Source organism: Echinops telfairi, unplaced genomic scaffold, assembly GCF_000313985.2.
Source record: "Echinops telfairi isolate 266 unplaced genomic scaffold, ASM31398v2 ScPeMD7_7469;HRSCAF=8507_1, whole genome shotgun sequence".
Lineage (NCBI taxonomy): Eukaryota > Metazoa > Chordata > Mammalia > Afrosoricida > Tenrecidae > Echinops > Echinops telfairi.
Window position 1 is genome coordinate 75,220,599 of NW_022111373.1, and position 8,560 is coordinate 75,229,158.

Genomic DNA, 8,560 nt, shown 5'->3' on the forward strand with positions numbered 1-8,560 from the left:
CTGGTTCCTTGATCTCCCATGGTGCCGCCTGCCAATCCCAGGAGCCATCAGTGGACTGCTGACCATGGATTCATTCCAAACACCTGGGGTTGATTGGCCTCTGCATCCACCAGCCTGTGGCCCTCCTACTTCATCCTGATTCTTGTTCATCAGCTTCCACAACTACACAAGTCAGGAGAAGCCTTCAACCTACATGTGACCTATGGGCTTCAACCAGACTGGACCTACCTCTTCTACAACTCTGTAAGTCATTCCTTGATATAAATCTCTTTCTATATACATACATTTACAAACATCACTGGCTTTTCTTCTCTAGGAAACCCAACCTAACACATCATTTCACCTCAGAATCTTGGAAAATAAACATGTCTGCTGTCTCTTAGTGTCTGACATTGAAGAGTGATTTAAGTAAACACAAGGCAATGTGCCAGCTTATTCTGCCATCTGACTGTGTTTGCAAGAATATTAAAAACAAAAACCGAGGTCATCTAGTGAGAAATGCTTTTCTGAATAATGCAAGAAAAATGTCTTACTATAATGTAAAACAAAAGGTGATCTTGGAAAACTACTAGACCTGCTCAAACAATTTCTCAAAGTAATGCTCCTGTAAATGATTGTTTTCGAAGGCCCATGACTATTCTTATGACAGGTTAAAATGGGCATGAAGGTGTTTGAAAGAAAATGTAATTTTACTCTAATAACAATCATAGCATCTTTATATCCAGGCATCAAAAGCTATATTTAAGAAGCACACGGCTTTAGCATTCTATTTTACCTTTGAAGTGATTTTGTTGTTTTTTTGATATTATCACATGATGAACCCTTTTCACACTATGTAACCACAATGGTGATTACTGCGCCTTCAGAGTGTCACTGTAAGTGAGGCCCGTGGACATCGCAATAAGGAATTTAGTCAGTGCTTTTTCAAAGTGCTGGCAGTCTCCGGAAGGTGAATATGGTCCAGCTCGTTCTCTGCACCACAGGAGGAGCGACGCTGAGGAGGAGCAGGAACGATACTGTACTGCAAAGGAAAATTCCACATTTGAAAAAAAAAGGAAACCATGAAGAGCCCAGCATCAGATATTTATTTTTTTCAAAATCAGAGCAGAAATGAAACAATCCAAGTCTCACTTCTCCAAAGCAAGTCACGGGTAGCATGGTGCGAGAGGAATGAGAAAGGAACGTGGAGTGGCTTCTTGGAGAGGGCCATGTTACTGCCACACATGTTACTACTGAGACGCAGCGTGAATCCATGGTTTCTACTGCTGCTCCAGAACCGAGCTGAGACCACAACCCGTCATTTCACTCGGCCAGCGCTGTCTCCTGGTGACTGCATATGTTTCAGGCTCTAACTGTGCGCCAGAGGGCTTTGACGGCTGCGACCTTCCAGGTCTGTCTTCTGAGACATTTCTGGGTCAGTTCAAACTGCCAACCTTTCTATTGACCGCTGAGCAGCTAACTGTTTGTCTCACCCAGTACCTCAGTGCACTGTCTGTTGGAAGATGCCGCTGAGCCGGTTCTGGCTCATAACCCTGTGTACAACAGAGGAAACACAGCCTGGCCCTGTGCCACCCTCAGAATCATTCCCATGGGCGAGCCCATGACTGCAGGCACCGTGACGGTCCATCTCAGAGAGGGTCCTCCTCTTTTTCACTGACCCTCAACTCTACCAAGCAGGATGTCCTTCTCCAGCACTTGTTCTGATGAGAGTTGTACTGTCAGTCCCTTGCAGATTCTCATTGTTCTTGTGCTTAGGGATGAGATATGACCCGAATGGTGCTCAGCAAAGGGCTTGACCACCTACCTGGAAAGTGCTTCTGAGTCAACTTTCAGAAATCATTCATGCCTTCCACCGACTATAACTTCGGGCATGCTTTATCTTCATGTGAGGTTGATCTGCCCGTGGCATAGCGCTCAGTCCAAACCCTGCCTTTCCCTCCCCTTCTGGAAGACTCTGTCTCAAGTAGATAATAGAAACAAACACACGTCTAACAGATGTAAGAGGGCTTGGAGACTTTAAAAGTAGCTTTACCATTCATCTTGGAATAAAAATGAAAACCCCTGTTAGGTTGGCAAAAATTAAACTGGTTGGCAACAAGGCAAGGAGGAGGATGTAGGGCGGATCCGGAACTCTCCCAAGGTGGTGGCGAGAATACACTTTCAAGGAACCTCTTCCAGGAATGAATTGGTAATTTCTAGTTAAGGTGAAAATATGGTTCCCGAAACCCAGCAGTTCCATATTTACTTAAATCCCCGGCCTTTACAGAGAGGGGAGCACCAACAAAGGAAACGCTAGCAGCAGCCGAATGTGCTTCGGAGGCAGAATGGAGGAGTCCCTCCTATTCGGTAAGTGCATCATACTGTTGCTGTGCAACGGACTCCCTTCACGTTGGCCTTTCTAGCTATGTGATGGTCTTGGAACGCCACAAATGAGGCGCGTGTGGCCCACCAAGGAGACTGGACTCAAAAACACTCATACTTGCCCCCCTCAAGTCCATTCCAACTCCTCGTCATCCTACAGCACAGAGTAAAACTGCCCTGTGGGTTTTCTGAGACTGTGCATCTCTATGGGCTAGAAAGCCTGATCTCTCTCCTATGCCACCAGAGCTCCTTGGGGATTGGACAGCTTTCTAACGATGCAAATGAAGTACATGACACCCTTGTGGGGATGGGCTTATGCAAATAATGTCCATGGCACTCTCGTGAGGGGACTGGCCAGTTTTGCAATCCCAGCAGGCGTAACATGAGCTCTTCCAGAGGCAGGAAGGGGAGACCACTGCCACCAAAGCAAGAGATGAGAGCAGAGTACACGTCCTCTGGACTCAGAGTCCCTGCACTGAGAAGCTCCAAGATCCGGAAGACAGAGAGCTACCTGAGATGGCATAAGATGGCAGGAATCCACAGCAGAGCAATGGCAGCGGCAGAGCTGGGAGACGGGTGTGAGATGGCACCGTGGGCCTCCCAGCTCAGGGAACCAGGCAGTTACAGCGGGTGTGATGACCCACAGAGCAGAAGAACTGAGCATGTTTAGGCAGGAGGATGCCCCAGGCACTTATATCGGTGGAGCTAACGAGCTTACTAACACTTGCTTAAGCAGGGCTGAAGGCAAGCTAAGAGGCCCAAAAGGACAGAGGGGCCAAGGGACCAAGGATCAGGAAGAGGCCTGTGTATGGGTTCGATTGATAAGGTGATTACAAAATAAATAAAAGGCTGGAGGATGGAAGTGTGTTAGACCTCTACCTCACAGGAATCTGATTTGGGTACTGATATTAAATCTCCTCTCCTACTACAAAGTTAGAGGAGGGCAGACACCCTGCACGAACATTGTTCAACTATCTTCATAGAAGGATTGCAGTGTAGTTACTTACATAATAACTGTTACTAGTTTTATAATACCTATTAAATGAGTGGGTGAGACTATAAAAAGGAGGTGCTTGAGCTATGTAAATGAAATTTGCTAGTTTCCAGATCACGTAAATAAGGTGCAGAGCACCCTTGTGGAGAGTGGGGCCATGTAAACAAGGTATATGAAAGCCTTCTGACGGAATTGCTCGGTTTCGCCAGTCTCCAAGGTTTAAAAGGAGTCAGCTCAGAGACAAAATAGGGGATGTCTCATGACCACCAAAAAGAAGAGATTGCATCGAAGCCCGTCCTTCCGACCTGGGGTCCCTGCCCTGAGAGTCTCCTCGACATAGCAGCTAGAAAGCGAGCAGCAACACCAGAGACAGCGAGAACAGCGGCAGAAAATGGTGGCAATGGAACCAGAGGATCATCAAGAAACTGGCAGTAGACAATTAGATGGTTTTCCCAGTCCATGGACCGAGCGAGCTGAGCGCTTCAGAGGGAGGCTGCTGGTGGAGCGGGAAGCGTCCTGGTCACTCACTGGCAGAACTAAAAGAACTTTGTAAAGCTTTCTCAAGCTAAGTAAGATGGAACAGAGTGGCCAAAGACCAGAGGAAGACTTGCCTGCAGGCATGACAGGAAGAAGCTGTTCTGAGTGTTCCTGAATTTGAACTGTAACCTGTTACCTCCCTAATAAACCCAACCACTGAGAAATGGTCTGAGGGTGTTGTATGGCCACTGCACTGAATCCTTGAGCTCTGCAGAGAATTAGAGGATGCTGTGAGAGGGGTGCCTGGCATTAGAATGGATCAAATGTTCGGAAGGTGAAAATAGGTGTGAACTTCGACTCACAGGAATCAGTCTTAGGACACTGATCTTAATTCTCCTCCCCCAGTGTAAAGTGAGAGGAGCCCCTGCTATGACATTGTATTTCATTCACAATGAAATACTACTGGGCAGTTAAAATGAATTGACTAGGACCAGGCTCCCATGTCCTCAGTGCCTGGAAAGGAGCGGGACCTCCAAGAGGCAGGACCCGCCCAATACAGCCTGCCCTGGGATTGCCATGACTGCCCTACAGTCTTGGTGGGGAGAGGTGCGACCTGTGAGGGCCCCCCTCTAAGCCCCACGCCTATGGCCAGAAAGCCCTCTGATGGTACTGCTAGGTAAGCATTGGACTACTAACCACACAGTTGACAGTTCAAACCCCTCGCTGTTCCTCAAGACAAAGATGAGACTATCCTCCTGTACAGAATTATAGCTTTGGAAACAACTCGATGGCAGTGGGTTTCTCCCCTAGCACACAATCGAGAATGTCTAGAAGTGAGAAATGGTAGGCAAGGTCAAACCGGAAAGAAAACATTCCGTGTTGATTCAAATGAAAATCCAGAAAGAATAAATTTACCAATGGTAATTTACTAAATAAACCACAGTTCCTACCAAAATAAAATAAAATAAGATAACATGAATGCAATACTGTAAGGCAGTTTAGAGTTTTTGTCTGCACATATCATTGTAGATAAACCAGGAATACATAGTACTGAATGAAAAAAATATGTTAGAGAATGATCAATGTGTGATGCCATTTATATAAAATTTACAAACAGAATGATATTAAATAGTACATGTGTGTAGTAAAAGTATGAAAACCGTAGACAGTAGGAATTTACCAATTATGCAAAGCAATACTTCCTGAGGAAATAGGGAAGAGAATGAATAGTTCCTGGAAAGAGACATAAGGACATAAAATATAGAGCATTTTATTTCCTTTTAAGACATCGAAGCAAATATGTTACATTTGTTGTGTCCGGGTGGTGGGTGCTTGAGTTTTTGATATTTTATCTCAAGGTGTCCCAAGTCAGAATCCTCTGAAGAGGGAGGTTGCCAAAAATGATGGAAGCCAGGAAAGCTACTAATAGGTTTGCAGGCATAAAAGACAACAGAATTGTGTGTCCTGTTATATACACAACCTTCCGTGGCAGTGCTCTACAAGTAGATGCTTCAAAAGGCACACAGGCTGGACAGTTTTGAGGGATAAAATAGGGGTATAACCACAAATGATAACCATAGAGCATAACAACGGAATACAACCAGAGATTCGAGAGAAGATATTTGCATATAAGTGTTGTACATTGGCTACAAATATATCCATGAATGTGGTGGAGCATACAGGGGGAGAACTTAGGAGAAATTCTCAAGCAGTAGCAACTACCAGAAGAAAGTAGCTGGTGGGCTTGGGGAATCAGGGCCATAGTCTTGGAGGACACCAAGGTTAACTGACATATAACGTACTTCACAAAGACAATGTCTCCATCCTACCTTGGTGAGCAGCAACTAGAGTCCTGAAACCTCATCAACAACTGTCTAGGGCACAACTAATGGTCTCTCCCTACCCCAAAGAGAGAAGAGTGACGAGAAGTGAAAGACAAGTGGGAACAATGAGTTCAGTGCGCTATTGGACCACACAAACATCACTCTCCACAACCCAGAGATCGGAAGAACCAGATGGTGCCCTGCTCCCAGTACCAACTGCTCTGAAAAGGATCCAATTAGAAGGTTCTGGATAGAGTGGGAAAGAAAACGTGGAACATGAAAGAGGCCAGGCTTCCGGGTTGGATAGACTGATGGGGCCACCAAGACGATGGCCCTTGGCCACTTTTCAGATCTGGACCTGAACTCACCCCCAAGTTAGAATAATCAACCATTAAGATCAAAAGGGCAACATTTACCCGAGAGCAAAGTTGAAAGGGTTAATGAAGAAGGCAGGGCTGGGAAACACTGGGAGGTAGTGGGCCAGTGACAGTATGTTAAGAGGGCTGTAATGAATGAGTTGAAAGAAAGGCCATAGGAATGTATGACCTGCTCTGTGAATCGTCACCTAATTCACAACAAATAAAAATTTAAAAAACAAACCAGACTTATCAGGTCACACCTCCTCCATCCATCCATCAATAAGTCTTTTCTCCTGGTTTCCATATCTTATGTTAATACAACCATTCTATTCATGTAGGTTCAAGACCTCAGTCACTGTGGATTCACCCTAAATCATCCTGAGCAACCAAGCAGCCACTGAGACCTGGCGATGTTTTGTCAACGTAGATCTGCATTTGCCTCTTCTTTATCATTGTTCTAACCATGACCACCACCCACCACGTTCAAGTTCTTATCATCTTCTCACCGCCATCAAGTTGACGCTGACTCATAACTGAACTATTCTAGTGACTATTAGTGTAGTTTCTTTTCTCCTTCCAGTTTTGTTTGCTGACTTCCTTCCCCCGAATACTGTATCAAATAGTATTCCTGGTAGCCCTTCATTGGGCATTTAGCAAATACTACTTTAATTGATATTTATGGTCCAAGTATCCCCTTGAGTTACATTTTTTAAAAAGAATGTTAACACTTGGAGTGCTCAGACTGTGCCCTGTATTTCCCACAATAGAAGACAAAAACAGTAGTACTTCTTGGACAAAGAGGTTATTGATCTTAGCATGACTAATTTTTTATAGTTGTTGAAACCTCCCGATCTTTACTTTTTAGAACTCCAAGTTAGCATTATTTCCTTTCTTCATAGAAGACACATTTGAAGGTTTAGAAATGGATACTTACTTGGGATTTGAACTTTGTGCAATCATGGCACAATCACTCGACAATCACGGCAGAGATCTACTGGGTTCTTGGCAGTGAGGACAGTAACCAAGAAGGTCTGTCCACTGCATACAAAGGGTCTGGTAGGAGATCTGTAGTTTCCAACATTTCTAAGCCATGTCACTGAAACCAGCTAGCTTGTGACGAGTTCTCTGCGCTATCACAAAGCATCTGTACTCTAAGGTCACCGGTGCTGTTTTACTACTGCACGTTGCATGTGTTTGTGAGAATGTAATATGGACAAAGACTACCCATTCAGAGGAAGGGGGGCGTTGCTGGCTTAAAGACAGGGACCTTTTACTGGTCCGCCGCCAGGCCCCATTGAGAGAGAGATAGGGCCACCCTGCACTAAAACAATGCTGAGAAGTGTTCTGTCATTTTAAACCCTTAAAGTTTGCTGCTTGGCTTCACAAAACTCCCAGCCCTTCTCTCCACTCCAGGTGCTTTGCGTCGTCGTTTAGTAGTGTGTATTTACATGATTTTAAAATGAGCTCATATGGTTTCCACTTTGAAAAGAAACTATGATTTTATGTGGGAGGGGGCGGGGTCAAAAACCGAGGGCACTCCAGGAGGAAAACAAAGTAGAACAGAGTTAGGAATGTATCTTTTGTGAACGCTAATGCTAACGGTAAGTGTCCTTTCATAAGGAGGTGAATTCCACTATCCCGAGTGTCTGGAGTTTATGTCTCCTCATAAAATCTGTGAAATAGTATAAACTTGAGGTCTAAGGTCAAGTTTCATTGAAATCATATGAGGTGTTCTTTAAAGGGGGGTTTGAAAGGCATTTTGCTGGAAAGGATTTATGCGTTGGGTGCAAAGTCCTTTTTAATAAGCAACAAAACCGTTGATCTAAATTTGAAAATCTGGCCCCAATTCATACGCAATATCTTTTCAAACTCACCAGAGAAGTAGGTAGCATTCCAAGCCCCCTGTGGACCCCAAAGCTCAGAGCTCTCTCTTGTTTTATTTCTAATTTTAAACCAACTGGTTTATAAACAAATAGATGAAGAACTCTTTAAAATCTTTTATAGCTGTTTGCTCCTTCACTCTTCTGTAGCACTATCAGGTGGAGCTGTTGGCTAAGAGGTGGCCTGCTCGCCATCTGGTTGGTGAATCAAACCCACCAGCTTCTCCAGAGGTGTCCATGAGGCTGACTGCCATAAAGATTTACAGCCTTAGAATGGACTCTGTGGTAGTGGGGTTTTGGCTAACACTTCTACTGAAGTTAGTGGGGCACCTAAGTCTGCAGTAATGGAATATTCTACAAACTCTGGAATACTATAATAGTCAACGGAGTCAGCTAACCCTGGGGATGTACTCTTTGTTGGCTCTTAGTCAGTTTTATAGTTCTTGGCTTCAAAAATCAGGTTTTGGAATTCCACTCATTTATTTTCCTTGCTTAAATTTCTCAGTTCCTTAAAACTCCCCAGGATCTGGTGACGAGGGAGAAGAGGTCCCATTCCCCATCTTTTCCAAGTCATCCATCCTTGTAAGCACACACCAGCAGCACCTTCCTCCTTCTGCAACGCCTCTGTGAGGGTCCATAGACACCTCCTGATGGAAAGTCCCCTTT